This window comes from Eurosta solidaginis, chromosome 5 (genome assembly GCF_040869045.1).
Source record: "Eurosta solidaginis isolate ZX-2024a chromosome 5, ASM4086904v1, whole genome shotgun sequence".
NCBI lineage: Eukaryota > Metazoa > Arthropoda > Insecta > Diptera > Tephritidae > Eurosta > Eurosta solidaginis.
The window spans coordinates 96,416,985-96,436,058 of NC_090323.1; positions in this window are offsets into that span (position 1 = coordinate 96,416,985).

Sequence of the window (19,074 nt, forward strand, 5' to 3'; positions counted from 1 at the left end):
TACAGATAGACATGCTATATACGTAAGCATTTGGTTTAATTTGAACCGTCTGGCTGTTAAAACGGGGCAGAAATTGCGCAAAGTTTCTTATCTGAACAATCGGTTGTATGAGATAAATCCTATGTATACCAACGATCTCAATGATTTTTTGAGACATCAATATATGCTATACAGGTAATCATTTGGTGAAATTTGAATCTTCTAGCTGTTGAAATGGGGCCGAAATCGCAAAAAAAAAAAATATATATATACTATATATATATACCATATATACCATCATATATATCACCGATCTCTTTGATTTTTTGACACAACAATATATACTATATACGTAAGCAATCGATGAAATTTGAAGCTTATATCTGTTAAAATGGGGTAGAAATTGCGAAAAGTTTCTTATCTGAACAATCGGTTGTATGAGATATATACTATATATACGACCGATCTCATCAATTTTTTCAGACAAAAATATATGCTATATACGTAACCATTCGGTGAAATTTGAAGCTTCTAGCTGTTAAAATGGGACTAAAATTGCGAAAATATATATACTATATATACCACCGATCTTTATGATTTTTTCAGACAACAATATATGCTATACACGTAACAATTCGGTGAAATTTGACGCTTCTAGCTGTTAAATGGGACTAAAATTGCCAAAATATATATACTATATATACCCCCGATCTTTATGATTTTTTCAGACAACAATATATGCTATATACGTAAACATTCGTTGAAATTTGAAGCCTATAGTTCTTAAAATAAGGCAGTAATTACGAAAAGTTTCTTATCTGAACAATCCGTTGTTGGGGCTATATACTATATATACGACCGATCTCATCAATTTCTTCAGGCAATAATATGTGCAATATACGAAATTATATGGTGAAGTTTGAAACTTCAATCTGTTAAATTGAGTAAGATAAGACAAAAATCCTCTTTTTATGAAAAATCGGTTGTATGGAGGATATATGCTATAGTGGTCCGATCCGGCCGGTTCCGACAAATGTCTAATCGGACACCCAAACACACCCGCTCACCAAATTTTATCAAGATATCTCAAAAACTGAGGGACTAGTTTGCATACAAACAGACAGATGGACAGACGGACAAACGGACATGGCTAAATCAACTCAGCTCTTCATCCTGATTATTTCGGTATACTTAATGGTGGGTCTATCTATTTTCCTTTAAGGACTTACAATTTTGGGTTACGTGACGAATTTAATATACCATTTCATTTTCATGAAAGGTATAAAAATAGGTACGTACTTTGTGTGAGGATGCAAAAATTCACGTTTTTTGTGGTCTGCATGTAAAAAATATGACTACGAATCACGTATTTTAAAAATATATGACGTAAACGTAACTATTTGATGAAATTTGATGAATTTTGAAGCTTCTAGCCGTAAAAAAGGGGCAAAAATGACAGTTCATATGAAGTATATAATATATGTACCACCGATCTATATGATTTTTTCAGACAACAATATATGCTATATACGTAAGCATTCGGTGAAATTTGAAGCTTCTAGCTGTTAAAATGGGGCTAAAATCGCGAAATTATATATATATACTATATATATATACTACATATACCACCATATATATACTTTATATACCACCGATCTTTATGATTTTTTCAGACAACAATATTGCTATATACGTAAGCATTCGTTGAAATTTGAAACCTCTACCTCTTAAAATAGGGTAGTAATTACGAAAAGTTTCTTATCTGAAAAATCGGTTGTGGGGGATATAAACTATATATACGACCGATTTCAACAATTTTTTCAGACAACAATATGTGCAATGTACGAAATTATATAGTGAAGTTTGAAGCTTCAATCTGTTGAATTGAGTAAGATATGACAAAAATCCTCTTTTTCTGAAAAATCGGTTGTATGGAGGATATATGCTATAGTGTTCCGATCCGGCCGGTTCCGACAAATGTCTAATCGGACACCCAAATACACCCGCGCACCAAATTTTATCAAGATATCTCAGAAATTGAGGGACTAGTTTGCATACAAACAGACAGATGAACAGACGGACATGGCTAAATCAACTCAGCTCTTCGTCGTGATTATTTCGGTATAGTATACTTAATGGTGGGTCTATCTATTTTCCTTTAAGGACTTACAATTTTGTGTTTCGTGACAAAATTAATATACCATTACATTTTCATGAAAGGTATAATAGGTAGGTACTTTGTGTGAGCATGCAAAGCTTAACGTTTTTTGTGGTCTGCATGTAAAAACTATGACTACGAATACGTATTTCAAAAATATAGATATATTCAAAAAATATATAGTACAAATATATATAAATTTGATGAATTTTGAAGCTTCTAGCCGTAAAAAAGGGGCAAAAATTACAGTTTATATGAAGTATATAATACATATACAACCGATCTCTATGATTTTCTCAGACAACAATATATGCTATATACGTAAGCATTTGGTGAAATTTGAAGCTTCTAGCTGTTAAAACGGGGCAGAAATTGCGCAAAGTTTCTTATATGAACAATCGGTTCGGAATCACGTATTTCAAAAATATATGACGCAAACGTAACTAGTTGATGAAATTTTATGAATTTTGAAGTTTCTAGCCGTAAAAAAGGGGCAAAAATTACAGTTTATATAAGTATATAATATATGTACCACCGATCTATATGATTTTTTCAGACAACAATATATGCTATATACGTAAGCATTCGGTGAAATTTGAAGCTTCTAGCTGTTAAAATGGGGCTAAAATCGCGAAATTATATATATATACTATATATATATACTACATATACCACCATATATATACTTTATATACCACCGATCTTTATGATTTTTTCAGACAACAATACATGCTATATACGTAAGCATTCGTTGAAATTTGAAGCCTCTAGCTCTTAAAATAGGGCAGTAATTACGAAAAGTTTCTTATCTGAACAATCGGTTGTGGGGGATATATACTATATATACGACCGATCTCATCAATTTTTTCACGCAACTATATGTGGAATATACGAAATTATATGGTGAAGTTTGAAGCTTCAATCTGTTAAATTGAGTAAGATATGACAAAAATCCTCTTTTTCTGAAAAATTGGTTGTATGGAGGATATGTGCTATAGTGGTCTGATCCGGCCGGTTCCGACAAATGTCTAACCGCTCACCAAATTGTATCAAGGAATCTCAAAAATTGAGGGATTAGTTTGCATACAAACATATAGACAGACAGACGGACATGGCTAAATCAACTCAGCTCTTCATCCTGATTATTTCGGTATACTTAATGGTGGGTCTATCTGTTTTCCTTTAAGGACTTACAATTTTGGGTTTCGTGACGAAATTAATATACCATTTAATTTTCATGAAAGGTATAAAAATAGGCAGGTACTTTATGTGAGGATGCAAAGCTTCACGTTTTTTGTGTTGTGCATGTACAAACTATGACTACGAATCACGTATTTCAAAAATATATGACGTAAATGTAACTATTTGATGAAATTTGATGAATATCGAAGCTTCTAGCCGTAAAAAAGGGGCAAAATTACAGTTTATATGAAGTATATAATACATATGCCACCGATCTCTATGATTCTTTCAGACAACAATATATGCTATATACGTAAGCATTTGGTGAAATTTGAAGCTTTTAGCTGTTAAAACGGGGCAGAAATTGCGCAAAGTTTCTTATCTGAACAATCGGTTGTATGAGATATATACTATGTATACCACCGATCTCAATGATTTTTTCAGACATCAATATAAGCTATACACGTGAGCATTTGGTGAAATTTGAAGCTTCTAGCTGTTAAAATTGTAATGGTCGGTGGCGAATAAGCCAGCGTGCTAGTATTACTCATATTTTGGAAAAAATTATCGCATGCGATAACAGAATCAAAGTTCGACCCGTTGATGGCGCTGTTGTCTTGCGCCTAATAAAAAGTTAGTATACAAAAAGCTAAAAATTTGTTTACATCTTCCATATCGTGATAGATCGCCTCTGTCACAATGAGAAGCTTAACTTCCGGCCTCTGAAAGGTATAAAAGGGCACATGGTGCCTACAGTTAGCCTCTTTTTTTGGACATCTCTACCTCCTGTGTACAAGCGAGTCACCGAAGGGGTGAAATAAATATCAGCAGATCACCAGCGGAAAAAAATTTCCGAATTCTATTCTGGAAGGTAGGTTTTTAAATTTATTAAAAAGTGAAGTGTTTTTTTTTTATTCGAATTTGTGTTATTTAGGTCTGTGTCAAAACCGTAGGTCAAAGTACCAAGTGATTGGCCTTCTTCACCCGCGTCCTTTACACGGCCACGCCTAATAGCTTAGAGAGTGGTCAGTGCCAAGAACACCATATACGTACGAAGCACGATCTCCAGATTGCCACCCACCTCCAGCTTTGGTTGCCAGCGTTTGCATCGGCTCAGTTGGAACGTTGGCGCACTAGTGTGGAGGTGGACAGTTCCGTGGATAAACATAAACTACCGTGGAAGACCGAAATATACGTCCGCTTGGCGGAATGACTCCCATTCGGTTGCTTTAGCTTCCAAGGAGCCACCTTCGCTAACAAAAACTTGCAACGCGCCACGAAGGCGCATACCAGGCGCGCATCTTGATCATCGCGGAAATTTAACAGCCCACAAAAAGAGGACAAAAGTCCATAAAGCAGGAAAGAGGCAATTGCCTATGTCATTATAAGTGTTTGTGCAGATGGCATAACCCACGAGGGAAATAGCCCATAATAATGTATATGTGAAGATAATTATAGAAGGTGAAGTTAGTAAAATCTACGTAATTGAAATAACCTATTTTTGGTTTTCGCTAATGAATTTAGAATTTTTAAACATTCGTAATTAAACCTTAAGTCAACAATCGTGGTCTCTTTAACGTAATTAGAAAAGTGTTGAAATTGACTATTTAAAGTAGCAATTAAATTCAAAATTACAAAACCTAGAATAGATATATGATAATTAAAAATTGTAAAGCTTGTCTTGAAACAAAAAAAAAAAAAAAAGGAAGAGGAAACGTATAGCAGTCGCGGTTGTGCTAGTGTGATCAGTTAGCAGAGGGAAAATTTTCAACAAAAAAAAAAATTTGATTTTTTTGAACGGGCTAATGTCAGTTTGTAGTTTTGTTTAAAATCCATGACGTCAGACTTGCAGCTGAAAAGCAAAAACACCTAATTGTTAGGGTACAGAAATACGCCCAACTTACAAGAATTTCGCTAAAATAAAACACCAACAATAACAACAGTACAAGCTGTCCCGCACATTCATCACTGGAAGGCCTTTCAACGAGGGATCGGCATCGATGGACATACACATAAACACATGTAAGTCAATTGTACTTTTTTTTTATATTTTCTTATTGTTCGACCTTCTTAATTTTTTCTGATAAGCACAGTCAGATCGACATTAGTATGTACGTACATAGCAAGCAATAAACCTGCTCCCTATGACGACATACATACCTACATATTTGTTGGTACCAATTTTGCATACCAATGTCGACTTGATAACAGTGCTCCCATATTTGCCCATAAACGCAACAACAATTATCAATATGCCCTTAGAAATGCGCTAAAGAAAAAGAAAAAGAAACCATAGATTTGTTTGTTTACAAATTGCTTCTGAAGGCGATCACACCCAACTGCGGTTAGCTAAATTTTCTGAGCTCCTAGCATTCGAGGCACAATTGGATTGCCTACACTAGATACATAGCTAACTAATTATTCTCACCTATCAAAACGGGTGCCATTGTATCTAAACGCCTTTGGCGCATATTGTCCAAATAAAGAATGTAGTATATATTATAGAAAACGTAAATATAGATATTTTTCTGATTGAAAATGAATAAATATGTAAAGTGAATTTATAACATATAATTATGTGTTAAATGTAGTTTTCCTGGAGGCATAGGATGGCATAGGGAGGTAGGGAACTGTACATTCTTTGGGGATCTTCAGCAAATGCAGTTGTTAAGAAGATCCATGGCTGGGTCGGGTATAGAAAGCGCAGGTCGAATATCATCTTAGACCTCGCTGAATCCATCAGTACGATTAACAGTAGGGTGTCCCCCTTTTTTCTCTTGGTATTTAGTTCCGCCCATGTTACCATACATAATTTCCCAGTTTGTTTTAATTTTTATTCTCCATTCAGGAATCCTATAAAAATAAATTTATGTGAAGGCAGTTAAGGTAAGGCAAAACCCACCCCACGCCGAAAGAGCTAAGGCACCAGAGGATTCCGCCGGCCGCGACCCTTAAACTGTCCATAGATTAATGATTCGTTCCTCATGTCGTCACCTAGGAACCACCTATAAATTCACCCACCTCTATAGTGGCTCGTTACATAAATTTTTGGCGCCCAACGTGTGGGGCAAACTAACGTGTGGTGATAACAAAATTAGAGCTGCTTTGTGGCGTTTGCGTTGCTTGGGACGCATCGGTACCTATTCCGTAAACCCACCTAGTGAAAAAACTTTCCAAGTACATTTTCCATAGTTAGTTGTAGCACATATCCGATTTGTTCTGAGAAGCTTTAATATAGTTTGGAAGTGTGTCATCCCTGCTGACGAAGTTAGATCAGTTTAAGTCTACTTCCGCAGAGGCTGATACTGCAGAGTCTAGGGAGTTAAGCGGCCTACGATGCTGGTTATTCTGATTGGATACCAAGCCGAGAAGCAGGTTTAGCTGCTCTAGGACTCAATCGAATCCGAGCTAAGATAGTACTTTCCATCTACTGTCCCTAGATTAGTTCTCACACAAGCACAGCTTATTTGTCTTGGGATAAATCATAATTTTTTGGGTCAGCTATTAAATACTGTTGTACACATTTCCAGAATATTGCATATTCGGCACTGCACGGATACCAGTACTGAATGTCCCTACATTATACTTTTTCTAGAATACCCTAAAGATTTTGATGAAACCAAGTATTGCACCGGATTGTTAGAGATCGTTTCTGCCAGATCTCGGGCCGGGTTATTGTCTGGAACGTGATCGTATGCTGCTTTGGCGTACCCATGCCGAATAATTTGAATCGGAGCTCGGCAGTAAACCCATTTATGATCCGTTTTCTTAGTATTAAATTACAAAAACTTAGTCCACCCTATAAATCATATCGTATTGATAGTTTTACCTACTTTTTTATGTCATCAGCCTATGCCAAAGCCAGGAAAATAAATTTGTTTCTTCTATTGAAGTTATTTTGAGAATTTGAATTTTTTGACAATGCCATTACAGCACAGTCCACCATCAGGGCCAGTTACAAATATAGTATGTGCCCTTTGTAAGCAGGAGATAAATAACACCCATCCTTGTTATATACTAGTCTGCGACCATATTTTTCATAAACCGTGTTTAGAAAGTTGGTTGGCAGAAAATAGTCAGTGTTACCTGTGTGACCAAATTATTAACCAACCTGATATTAAAATAGTTGTTGGCAATTGCTCCCCTGGAGCTAAGTCTAAACGCACCGAACCTGTAACTGATCGAACCATTGTTACGCGAAGTCTTTCTAAGTTCAGGCAACCAACGAAAACTTCCAACCCTATCGAAACACAAGAGATGCGGGGTGCCGGAGCAAGTGACGCACCGTCATCCGCCTTGGATGCTAGTCATAGCTCCAACCAAACTGAGGGCCTGCCTATTACCGCAGGTAATAGAAGGCGAGGTAGGCCGTCTCGAAACCGAAATATTCGTCAAGGCAACGGGATTGACCTTACAATTATTCAAGAAATGATCGAGCAAACTGTGACTAGAGTCATGACGAGTTTAAACGTTAGTTTATCTCAAAATGCTCAGCCTAGTTCAAGCCCATCAAATAACCCTGTTTTACCAATATCCTCGCGGGATACCACTGCTTCGACAGATTCGTCCACACGCATAAGAAAAACAGCTGACATAATGCAAAAGTGGAATTTACACTTTGATGGATCGCCTGAAGGTTTAGGAGTAGAAGAGTTTATATATCGGGTGAAATCTCTCACAGACGAAACCTTAGATAGTGACTTCACTGCTATGTGCAAGCACATGCATATATTGTTTGCTGGCAAAGCCAGAGATTGGTACTGGAGGTACCATAAGCAGGTGAACCGTATAGTTTGGTCAGATATTTGCGCTTCTCTTCGACAACAATATAGAGATTATCGCTCTGCTTTTATGAGTAAGGAGATGATTAGGTCCCGTAAGCAAAAGCCTGGAGAATCATTCTCATCTTTTTATGACGCAGTGGCGGCACTTATTGACAAATCCAGCGTTCAAATGGATGAAGAAGAGGTAATGGAGATTTTGAAAAATAATTTACTCCCTGAAACTCGGGAAAAGTTATTGTACCAGCCGGTACACTCCGTTGGACACCTACGACGTTTGGTGCAAATGAGCGAAAACTTAACAAAGGAGCTCAGCTGTCGTGCCGACAGTGTAATCAAACAAAAACCCCTTGTTACTCGTCGTCAAATTCATGCCGTTGAGGAAGCTTGTTCGGAGTTAAAAGAAGACGTAACGATTGAAGGAGAATTAGCCGCAATTCGCAGTAACCATTCAAAGGTCGAATGTTGGAATTGCGCAGAGTTAGGACACATTTGGGAAGATTGTTTGGCGGAACGCCGCATTTTTTGCTACGGTTGTGGCACTCCTAATGTCTACAAGCCCCAGTGTCCATCTTGTCTTCGAAAGGCGTCGGAAAACCGACAAGCGGGTACATCCAATACCAGCCGGATGGGCCCGAGAGCGTAAATAAGCCAATTCTGGCGGAAGAAAATAATTTAAAAAAATCTTTCGTAGATCCAGTTCCTCTTCATCGACGATCGTATGAAGAGAGGCTTAACAATTATTTAGAAGTTAAGAATCGTCTGTTTAATGACATCTCCCCTAATGCAAGTAAGCGTACGTTGCGCTTACAGAGGTTTTTTGAAAACGTTAAGAAAGACCAAAAATTATTAGTTTCGACCATTTTCAGCAATCAGCAGGATATGCGAAGTTATGCAGAAGTTTCGTTTTTAAAATATAAAGAAGTTGATCTTTTAGACACTGGAGCAAATATAAGCTGCATCGGTTCAAACCTTGCGAAAGTAGATTTTTCAAATATCCCCGAATTCAGGCCTATAAAATCGGAAGCGAAAACTGCCGATGGTGAGAAACAGCAACTTATAGGTGTACTTAATGTAATTATGACCTATAAGTCTGTCAAGATGCCAATGAAACTTTACGTTATACCTACCATAAAACAGAAACTTATTTTAGGCCATGACTTTTGGAGAACCTTTGCCCTTGCACCTAACATAATAAGTTCCCTGCACTTGCATATAGATTCAAAAACAGAAAGAGACCCTAGTCTGTATCCTCTGAGTCAGCCAGAAATTCAGCAGCTAGAAGTAGTTAAAAACATGTTTCCAAACGCATCTAAAGGATTAGGCCGTACCTCCTTAATTCAACATCATATCGATGTAGGAAATGCCAAGCCGGTAAAACAGCGTTTCTATCCCGTTAGTCCAGCGGTAGAAAAGTTGCTTTATAATGAGATAGACCGAATGCTCGAGCTGGAGGTAATTGAACCATCCGTAAGTGCTTGGAGTTCTCCCATGCGTCTCGTAATTAAGCCTAATAAGGTTCGACTCTGTTTAGACGCTCGTAAGCTTAACGACGTTACAACCAAAGATGCCTATCCTTTACCTAGCATTGATGGAATATTTTCAAGACTACCGAAAGCTAATATAATTACCAAACTTGACCTGAAAGATGCATATTGGCAAATTGAGCTTAGTCCTGAGTCAAAACCGTTGACTGCGTTTACAGTCCCAGGGCGACCGCTTTACCAGTTTAAGGTCATGCCGTTCGGCTTATGCAATGCGCCGTCTACAATGTGTCGTCTCATGGATGAAATAATTCCACCAGATCTTCGACATTGCGTTTTTGGTTACCTCGACGACTTATGCATTGTATCGGAAGACTTTTCGTCACACATTACGGTACTAGTTCGCTTGGCAGAACAATTTCGCAAAGCAAATTTGACTCTTAACATAGCTAAAAGCCAATTCTTTGCCACAAGCATCAACTACCTAGGTTATATCATTGGTAGTGGGGGTATTAGTACTGACCCCGATAAAGTATCTTGTATTGTAAACTGGCCCACACCTAGAAACTTGAAGCAAGTTCGAGGCTTCCTTGGGGTTTGTGGATGGTACCGTCGGTTCATTCACAACTACGCTGACCTCACGTATCCTATAACTGAACCTTGTCGACCAAGAAGAAGTTCTGTTGGACGTCGGAAGCCCAACAGGCGATGGGCCAACTGAAGCAAATTTTGACAACTGCCCCAGTCTTAACAAACCCAGACTTTGAGAAGAAATTTTATTTGCATTGCGATGCCAGTGACTTCGGTATTGGTGCAGTCTTAGTCCAATTGTCCGAAGAAAAAGAAGAAAACCCGATAGCGTTCATGTCCAAGAAATTGACCCGATCTCAACGTAACTACAGCGTCACCGAGCGTGAATGCTTGGCCGTAATACTGGCCATAGAAAAATTCCGTTGCTACTTAGAGCTCCAAGAGTTCGAAGTAGTCACGGACCATTCGAGCCTTCTGTTGTTGATGCGACAGCAAAATGTCTCCGGTAGACTTGCTCGCTGGATATTTCGCTTGCAGCAATTTAAATTTTCCATATCTCATCGAAACGGTAAGGATCATATCGTGCCCGATGCTTTGTCACGGCTGTGTGAAAATGAAATATTAGCATTGGATATGAACCCGGTTATAAATATTGATTCCGAGGCATTTCATGATAATGCTTATGTAGCTCTGAAGAAAAAAATTGCTGGAAATGCGGAGAAATTTCCCGATATAAAAATCGTCAATAGAATAGTGTATATTAGAACAGAACCAGCCATGGTAGATGCGCTAGAAGACAAATCCCCTTGGAAGGTATGCGTTCCAGAAAGGCTACGTAACGATGCCTTAAAACAAGCCCATGACAGCCTTACGTCATCTCACGCGGGTGTACAAAAAACGATAGAAAAATTGCGCCGTTATCTTTTTTGGCCTGGTCTTGCTAAAGATGTACGCGAATAAATTCGGCAGTGTGGGGTCTGTAAGGAGAGTAAAGCTCCGAACGTAACATTACGTCCTCCAATGGGTGCTCATAGTCCTACTGACCGACCTTTTCAAAGGCTATATATTGATTTGCTGGGACCATACCCGCGAAGCAAAAATGCCAACATAGGACTACTGATTGTTCTTGATCATTTTAGCAAGTACCACTGGCTTCAACCGTTGAAGAAATTCACGTCAGCGGCAATACAAAAATTTCTGCTGGAAAATATTTTTCATAGTTTTGGGGTTCCCGAAACTATTGTAAGCGATAATGGGACCCAATTTAAAGCTAAAGAATTCAAGGCGTTTCTCACGGAATTGGGTATCCGCCACATGTACACGGCCCTATACTCACCGCAGAGTAATGCGGCTGAGCGCGTTAATCGGTCGTTGTTAACAGTGATTCGTTCGTACCTAAATAACGATCAAACGCAATGGGACGTGCATCTGTCCAGCATATCTTGTTCCTTGAGATCCGCCCTGCATCAGTCTCTAGGATGTTCCCCTTATAGAGCATTGTATGGGCTGGACATGATCACACATGGATCCGACTTCTTGAGGAGCCAATTTTACCTCTCGAACGGACAGATAACTTGGCGTTGTTGAGGAAAGACATCCAAGCTAACATACGCAAGGCATACGATAGGAACGCCAAGCAATATAATTTGCGTTCCAAACCAGTGTCTTTTAAAGAAGGTCAAGAAGTTTACCGCCGTAACTTTTCCCTGAGTAAGTTTTCTGATCAGTACAATGCGAAATTAGGCCCACAATTTATAAAATGTAGGATTCGTAAGAAGCTTGGAAATTCTTATTACCAGCTCGAGGACTTGCAGGGAAAAGAGGTAGGCACGTATCACGCCAAGGATATTAGAAGCTAGTTCCCCCTAATACTCCGTCCTACCAGGGTCGTATTATTGGGTTTTGTAATGGTCGGTGGCGAATAAGCCAGCGTGCTAGTATTACTCATATTTTGGAAAAAATTATCGCATGCGATAACAGAATCAAAGTTCGACCCCTTGATGGCGGTGTTGTCTTGCGCCTTATAAAAAGTTAGTATACAAAAAGCTAAAAATTTGTTTACAACTTCCATATCGTGATAGATCGCCTCTGTCACAATGAGAAGCTTAACTTCCGGCCTCTGAAAGGTATAAAAGAGCCCATGTGCCTACAGTTAGCCTCTTTTTTTGGACATCTCTACCTCCTGTGTACAAGCGAGTCACCGAAGGGGTGAAATAAATAGCAGCAGATCACCAGCGGAAAAAAATTTCCGAATTCTATTCTGGAAGGTAGGTTTTTAAATTTATTAAAAAGTGAAGTGTTTTTTTTTATTCGAATTTGTGTTATTTAGGTCTGTGTCAAAACCGTAGGTCAAAGTACCAAGTGATTGGCCTTCTTCACCCGCGTCCTTTACACGGCCACGCTTAATAGCTTAGAGAGTGGCCAGTGCCAAGAACACCATATACGTACGAAGCACGATCTCCAGATTGCCACTCACCTCCAGCTTTGGTTGCCAGCGTCTGCATCGGCTCAGTTGGAACGTTGGCGCACTAGTGTGGAGGTGGACAGTTCCGTGGATAAACATAAACTACCGTGGAAGACCGAAATATACGTCCGCTTGGCGGAATGACTCCCATTCGGTTGCTTTAGCTTCCAAGGAGCCACCTTCGCTAACAAAAACTTGCAACGCGCCACGAACGCGCATACCAGGCGCGCATCTTGATCATCGCGGAAATTTAACAGCCCACAAAAAGAGGACAAAAGTCCATAAAGCGGGAAAGAGGCAATTGCCTATGTCATTATAAGTGTTTGTGCAGATGGCATAACCCACGAGGGAAATAGCCCATAATAATGTATATGTGAAGATAATTATAGAAGGTGAAGTTAGTAAAATCTACGTAATTGAAATAACCTATTTTTGGTTTTCGCTAATGAATTTAGAATTTTTAAACATTCGTAATTAAACCTTAAGTCAACAATCGTGGTCTCTTTAACGTAATTAGAAAAGTGTTGAAATTGACTATTTAAAGTAGCAATTAAATTCAAAATTACAAAACCTAGAATAGATATATGATAATTAAAACTTCTAAAGCTTGTCTAGAAACAAAAAAAAAAAAACAAAAAGGAAGAGAAAAAGTATAGCAGTCGCGGTTGTGCTAGTGTGATCAGTTAGCAGAGGGAAAATTTTCAACAAAAAAAAAAAAAAAATTGATTTTTTTGAACGGGCTAATGTCAGTTTGTAGTTTTGTTTAAAATCCATGACGTCAGACTTGCAGCTGAAAAGCAAAAACGCCTAATTGTTAGGGTACAGTAATACGCCCAACTTACAAGAATTTCGCTAAAATAAAACACCAACAATAACAACAGTACAAGCTGTCCCGCACATTCATCGCTGGAAGGCCTTTCAACGAGGGATCGGCATCGATGGACATACACATAAACACATGTAAGTCAATTGTACATTTTTTTTATATTTTCTTATTGTTCGACCTTCTTAATTTTTTCTGATAAGCACAGTCAGATCGACATTAGTATGTACGTACATAGCAAGCAATAAACCTGCTCCCTATGACGACATACATACCTACATATTTGTTGGTACCAATTTTGCATACCAATGTCGACTTGATAACAGTGCTCCCATATTTGCCCATAAACGCAACAACAATTATCAATATGCCCTTAGAAATGCGCTAAAGAAAAAGAAACCATAGATTTGTTTGTTTACAAATTGCTTCTGAAGGCGATCACACCCAACTGCGGTTAGCTAAATTTTCTGAGCTCCTAGCATTCGAGGCACAATTGGATTGCCTACACTAGATACATAGCTAACTAATTATTCTCACCTATCAAAACGGGTGCCATTGTATCTAAACGCCTTTGGCGCATATTGTCCAAATAAAGAATGTAGTATATATTATAGAAAACGTAAATATAGATATTTTTCTGATTGAAAATGAATAAATATGTAAAGTGAATTTATAACATATAATTATGTGTTAAATGTAGTTTTCCTGGAGGCATAGGATGGCATAGGGAGGTAGGGAACTGTACATTCTTTGGGGATCTTCAGCAAATGCAGTTGTTAAGAAGATCCATGGCTGGGTCGGGTATAGAAAGTGCAGGTCGAATATCATCTTAGACCTCGCTGAATCCATCAGTACGATTAACAGTAGGGTGTCCCCCTTTTTTCTCTTGGTATTTAGCTCCGACCATGTTACCATACATAATTTCCCAGTTTGTTTTAATTTTTATTCTCCAGTCAGGAATCCTATAAAAATAAATTTATGTGAAGGCAGTTAAGGTAAGGCAAAACCCAACCCACGCCGAAAGAGCTAAGGCACCAGAGGATTCCGCCGGCCGCGACCCTTAAACTGTCCATAGGTTAATGATTCGTTCCTCATGTCGTCACCTAGGAACCACCTATAAATTCACCCACCTCTATAGTGGCTCGTTACAAAATGGGGCCGAAATCGCAAAAAAAATATATATATACTATATATACCATCATATATATATTATATATATCACCGATCTCTATGATTTTTGACACAACAATATATACTATATGCGTAGGCAGTCGGTGAAATTTCAAGCTTATAGCTGTTAAAATGGGGTAGAAATTGCGAAAAGTTTCTTATTTGAACAATCGGTTGTATGAGATATATACTATATATACAACCGATCTCAATGAATTTTTCAGACAACAATATATGCTATATACGTAAACATTCGGTGAATTTTGAAGCTTCTAGCTGTTAAAATGGGGCTAAAATTGCGAAAATATATATATATATATACTAGATATATGTGGGTTTATGCAAATGACGATTCCTATATACTTTAATATTAATTACTTTATTGATTATAATTGAGTTAGCATATGAAATGTAAAGAATGATATTTCAAAATTTTCCTTGTAAAGAAGTCAGACGATTTTCAATAGACGAATTACACACAACGCTTTTCATTTTCTGTGAATAATTTGGATTTATACATTGGTAAAATCCTTACTCATAAATATTATCTCACATTTGGGGGCTCGTCCAACGTTGTATGTTTTACTAAAGACGTATAAACACGAAAGAGGAATCAACTGCAAAAATCTTCTAAAGGAGTATAAAGACGAAATTTGGATAAAGACGAAAAAAGGTGAATCTTAAAGCTGGGAACATTTTAAATGATGGCAAAAAGTATGTAGTCAGCAAAAATACCGAATGTGTGTGAATGGACCTTGCATCAGCTAAAAGAAAAGGCAAAGGAAGTGGGATTGGCTATGGGCGGTAGTAAAGCTGAAATTATTGCACGCCTATTGGAATATGATCCGAGCGGGAATTGGTTGCATTGCGACGATGCAGGGGAAGAAGATGCTGCAGCTTTTGAACTTGCATCGTGAGCTTGAGTTCCTACGAGCTAGTAGAAATGCAAGCAGACTATTGGAGCAGGTTATTGGAGAAGATTTGCTAGAGAAGCAACGTATATCATCACTAAGATTGCGGTCAACATCCAAGATGAGTATTAAGACATTAGGTGAGCTCAATAATGATTTCGATGGATCACCTGATAGACTTCATTGATTCAACGTTTGGAGGAAGCAATTAGTTTTTCTGAAATCTGCACATGATCTCAGTGAGAACGAAATAAAAATTTTGATTAGTCTGAAACTCAAGGGAAAAGCATTTGAGTGGCTTCATTCAAAAGCTGAGTATTAGAAATGATATTTACTGATTTATTGTCTCAAATTGAGCGAATGTATAAGCCAAAAACAAGCAAAATCGAGCAAAGAAAGCAATTTGAAAATCGAGTATGGAGAAAAGAAGAACCAGTCAGGGAATACGCCCATGATAAGATCGTGAACGGAAATCGCATTCCTATTACAGATGAGGACATGTTGGAGTACCTTGTAGAGGGAATACCGGATCGCACTCTTTATAATCAAGCACGTATGCAAGAATTCATTACAATAGAATCTCTAATAGAAGCGTTTGACAGAATTTTCTTAAAAGAAGCAACCATTTTCACGCATTATAGTGTTAAGTTGATGAAAAATAAAACTTGTGAAGGTTATAAAGATGGTTCTGATGGTAGTGTCTTGCAGAAGTGGACAGCGAAGAGGAAAATTGTTATAATTGCGGAGAGTTAGGGCACCAAAGCGGTGAATGCCCAAAGAAAGGAAAGGTCCAAAATGTTTTAACTGTGGAGAGCATGGACACCTTGCATTAAAATGTTTTGAGAAAGCCAAACTAACAAAACAATCAAATATAATAACCTGAAAACCCTGTACACGTTACATGAAAGTTGTTTTGATACATGACCACGAAATTGAAGCACTTATTGATACGGGCAGTGACTTAACATTAATGTGTGAAAATGAATATGAAAAGATTGGGTCACCGATGTTGGAATATTCAGAAGTACGTTTTTCTGGGTTGGGATCACCAGCGTACGATGTAATGGGAGAATTTGACACAGAAATAATCATATATTGGCATATTTTTCCAATCCGAATCAGAGTGATTCCAATGTTATTGCAAGGAATCGGCTTTTGATTGGAAATGTTTTTCTTGTACGAAGAAATTTCCATGCCAAACAGGGTGTGATTTATATTGACAAGGATAACGATGTTTCTGAAATTTTTCAAATCCAAGCTTATGATGAGGAGGATAATGGAGAGATTGACCTTTCTCATATAGATGAACATGAAGTTAAATCTGAAGTGGAGATAATAGTTACTAATTATAAGCCGAAACAAAATGTCAACACGACGGTGAGTATGAGATTAGTGATTAAAGGTAATGAGCCTGTGTATCGAAAAGCGAGAAGATTATCTCCACCTGAGAGGGACATCGTGAACAAACAAATTGAAGAGTGGCAGAGCCAAGGCATAGTAAGACATTCAGCATCTGATTACGCTAGTCCGATAGTTTTGGCTAAGAAAAAAGATGGTTACCATCGACTTTGTATAGATTATAGACTGCTCAATAGGAAAATTGTAAGGGATCGATATCCCTTGCCTTTAATTGAGGATCAACTGGATGAACTTCAAGGTGCAAGAATATTTAGCACATTAGACTTGAAGAATGGATTTTTTCATGTTGAAGTAGACGAGGAAAGTGTGAAATATACGGCGTTCATTGTTCCAGATGGGCAGTTCGAGTTCTTAAGAGTTCCTTTTGGACTCTGTAACTCGCCATCAGTATTTCAGAGGTACATTAATGCCATTTTTAGAGAAGCAATACGCGAAGGCATTGTATTGATTTATATGGACGACTTGATAGTTATTTCAAAAGATATAAATGAGGGTTTGCAAAGGCTGAGAAAGATTTTTGATATAGCATCAAACGCGGGTTTAATCGTCAATTTCAAAAAGTGTAATTTTCTGACACTGCCCGTAGAGTTTTTGGGTCATATTATTGAAAATGGCATGGTAAGACCCGCAGAAATCAAAATCAAAGCTGTGAAATGCTTTCCGAGCCAACGAATATATATGGGATTAACAGGATATTTCAGAAAATTTATTCCAGACTACTCAAGAATCGCTCGACCTTTATCGAATCTTTTGAGAGCCAATGTCAAATTTAAATTTAATTTTACAGAATTGAATCATTGAAAACTTATCTTACTAGTCAGTCAGTTCTTAGTATTTATAGGGTTGGTGGTGAAACTGAACTTCACACAGATGCTTCTAAAGTTGGGTATGGGGCAATTGTATTGCAACAGGATGCTGAGGATGGATTGATGCACCCTATATATTTTGCAAGTGGAAAGGCTACTGAGGCTGAAGAGAAATATCCTAGCTATGAGCCCTACGTCGATTTCGCGTATACCTATTAGGAATAAAATTTAAGATTGTGACGGATTGTCAGGCTTTTACTATGACTATGCAGAAAAATGATCTGTGTGTAAGGGTATCACGCTGGGTATTGCTCTTAGAAGAGTTCAAGTATACAATAGAGCACAGGCCGGGTCGAAGTCTTAAGCATGTGGACGCATTAAGTAGATACCCGATTTCGTCATGTTTAATAATTACTGAGACTGATGACAGTCTATCTGCAAGAATGAAGAAACTTCAGCGAGAGGATGTTGATTTAAATAAAAAAATAAAACAAACAGAAGAGGGAACGTGTAGAGGTTATAGTCTGTTGTGCAAAGACGTAGAGGACGGATCACGTATCGTAGTTCCAAAAGTAATGCAGATGCAGATTATTCGAGGTGCACATGAAAGAGGATATTTTTCAGTTGGGAAAACTTTGACATTGCTTGAAAATTCGTATTGGATCCCTGACTTGCGGAAAGAAGTAGAGAACGTAATCGAAAGTTGTGTGCCATGCATTTTAGCTGATAGAAAGATCGGGAAACCAGAAGCATTTTTGCATCCAATTGACAAAGGAAGTTCTCCCTTTCACACATATCATATTGACCACTTAGGACCACTGCCTTCAACAAAAAAATCCTACTGCCATGTATTTGCGGTAATTGATTCATTTACAAAATTTGTGTGGCTCTATGCTACCAAATCAACAACCTCTGCAGAAGTTATTGAAAAGCTTCGACTGCAATCAATTAACTTCACTAATCCGAAACGAATTGTAAGTGACAGGGGAACTGCTTTCATATCAAAAGAATTTGCAATGTATTGTAGCGAAGAAGGAATTCAACATGTCTTAATAACAACAGGTATTCCCAGGGCAAATGGTCAAATTGAAAGAGTTAGTCGAATAATAATTCATATGCTAGCGAAACTCTCTGCTCCAAGTCCAGGGGAATGGTATTGCCATCTTAGCAATGTTCAGAAGTTGATCAACATTACAGTACATCGAAGTACGGGTGCCACTCCATTTAAATTGATGTTTGGAGTAGAAGCAAACACCAAAGATGATCTGAAGTTGTTAGAGATCTTGGATCAGGAGTCTATTAATGTGTTTGAGGGAGAAAAAAGTTATCTCCGACAGGAGGCACATAAGAGCATTCAACTTATGCA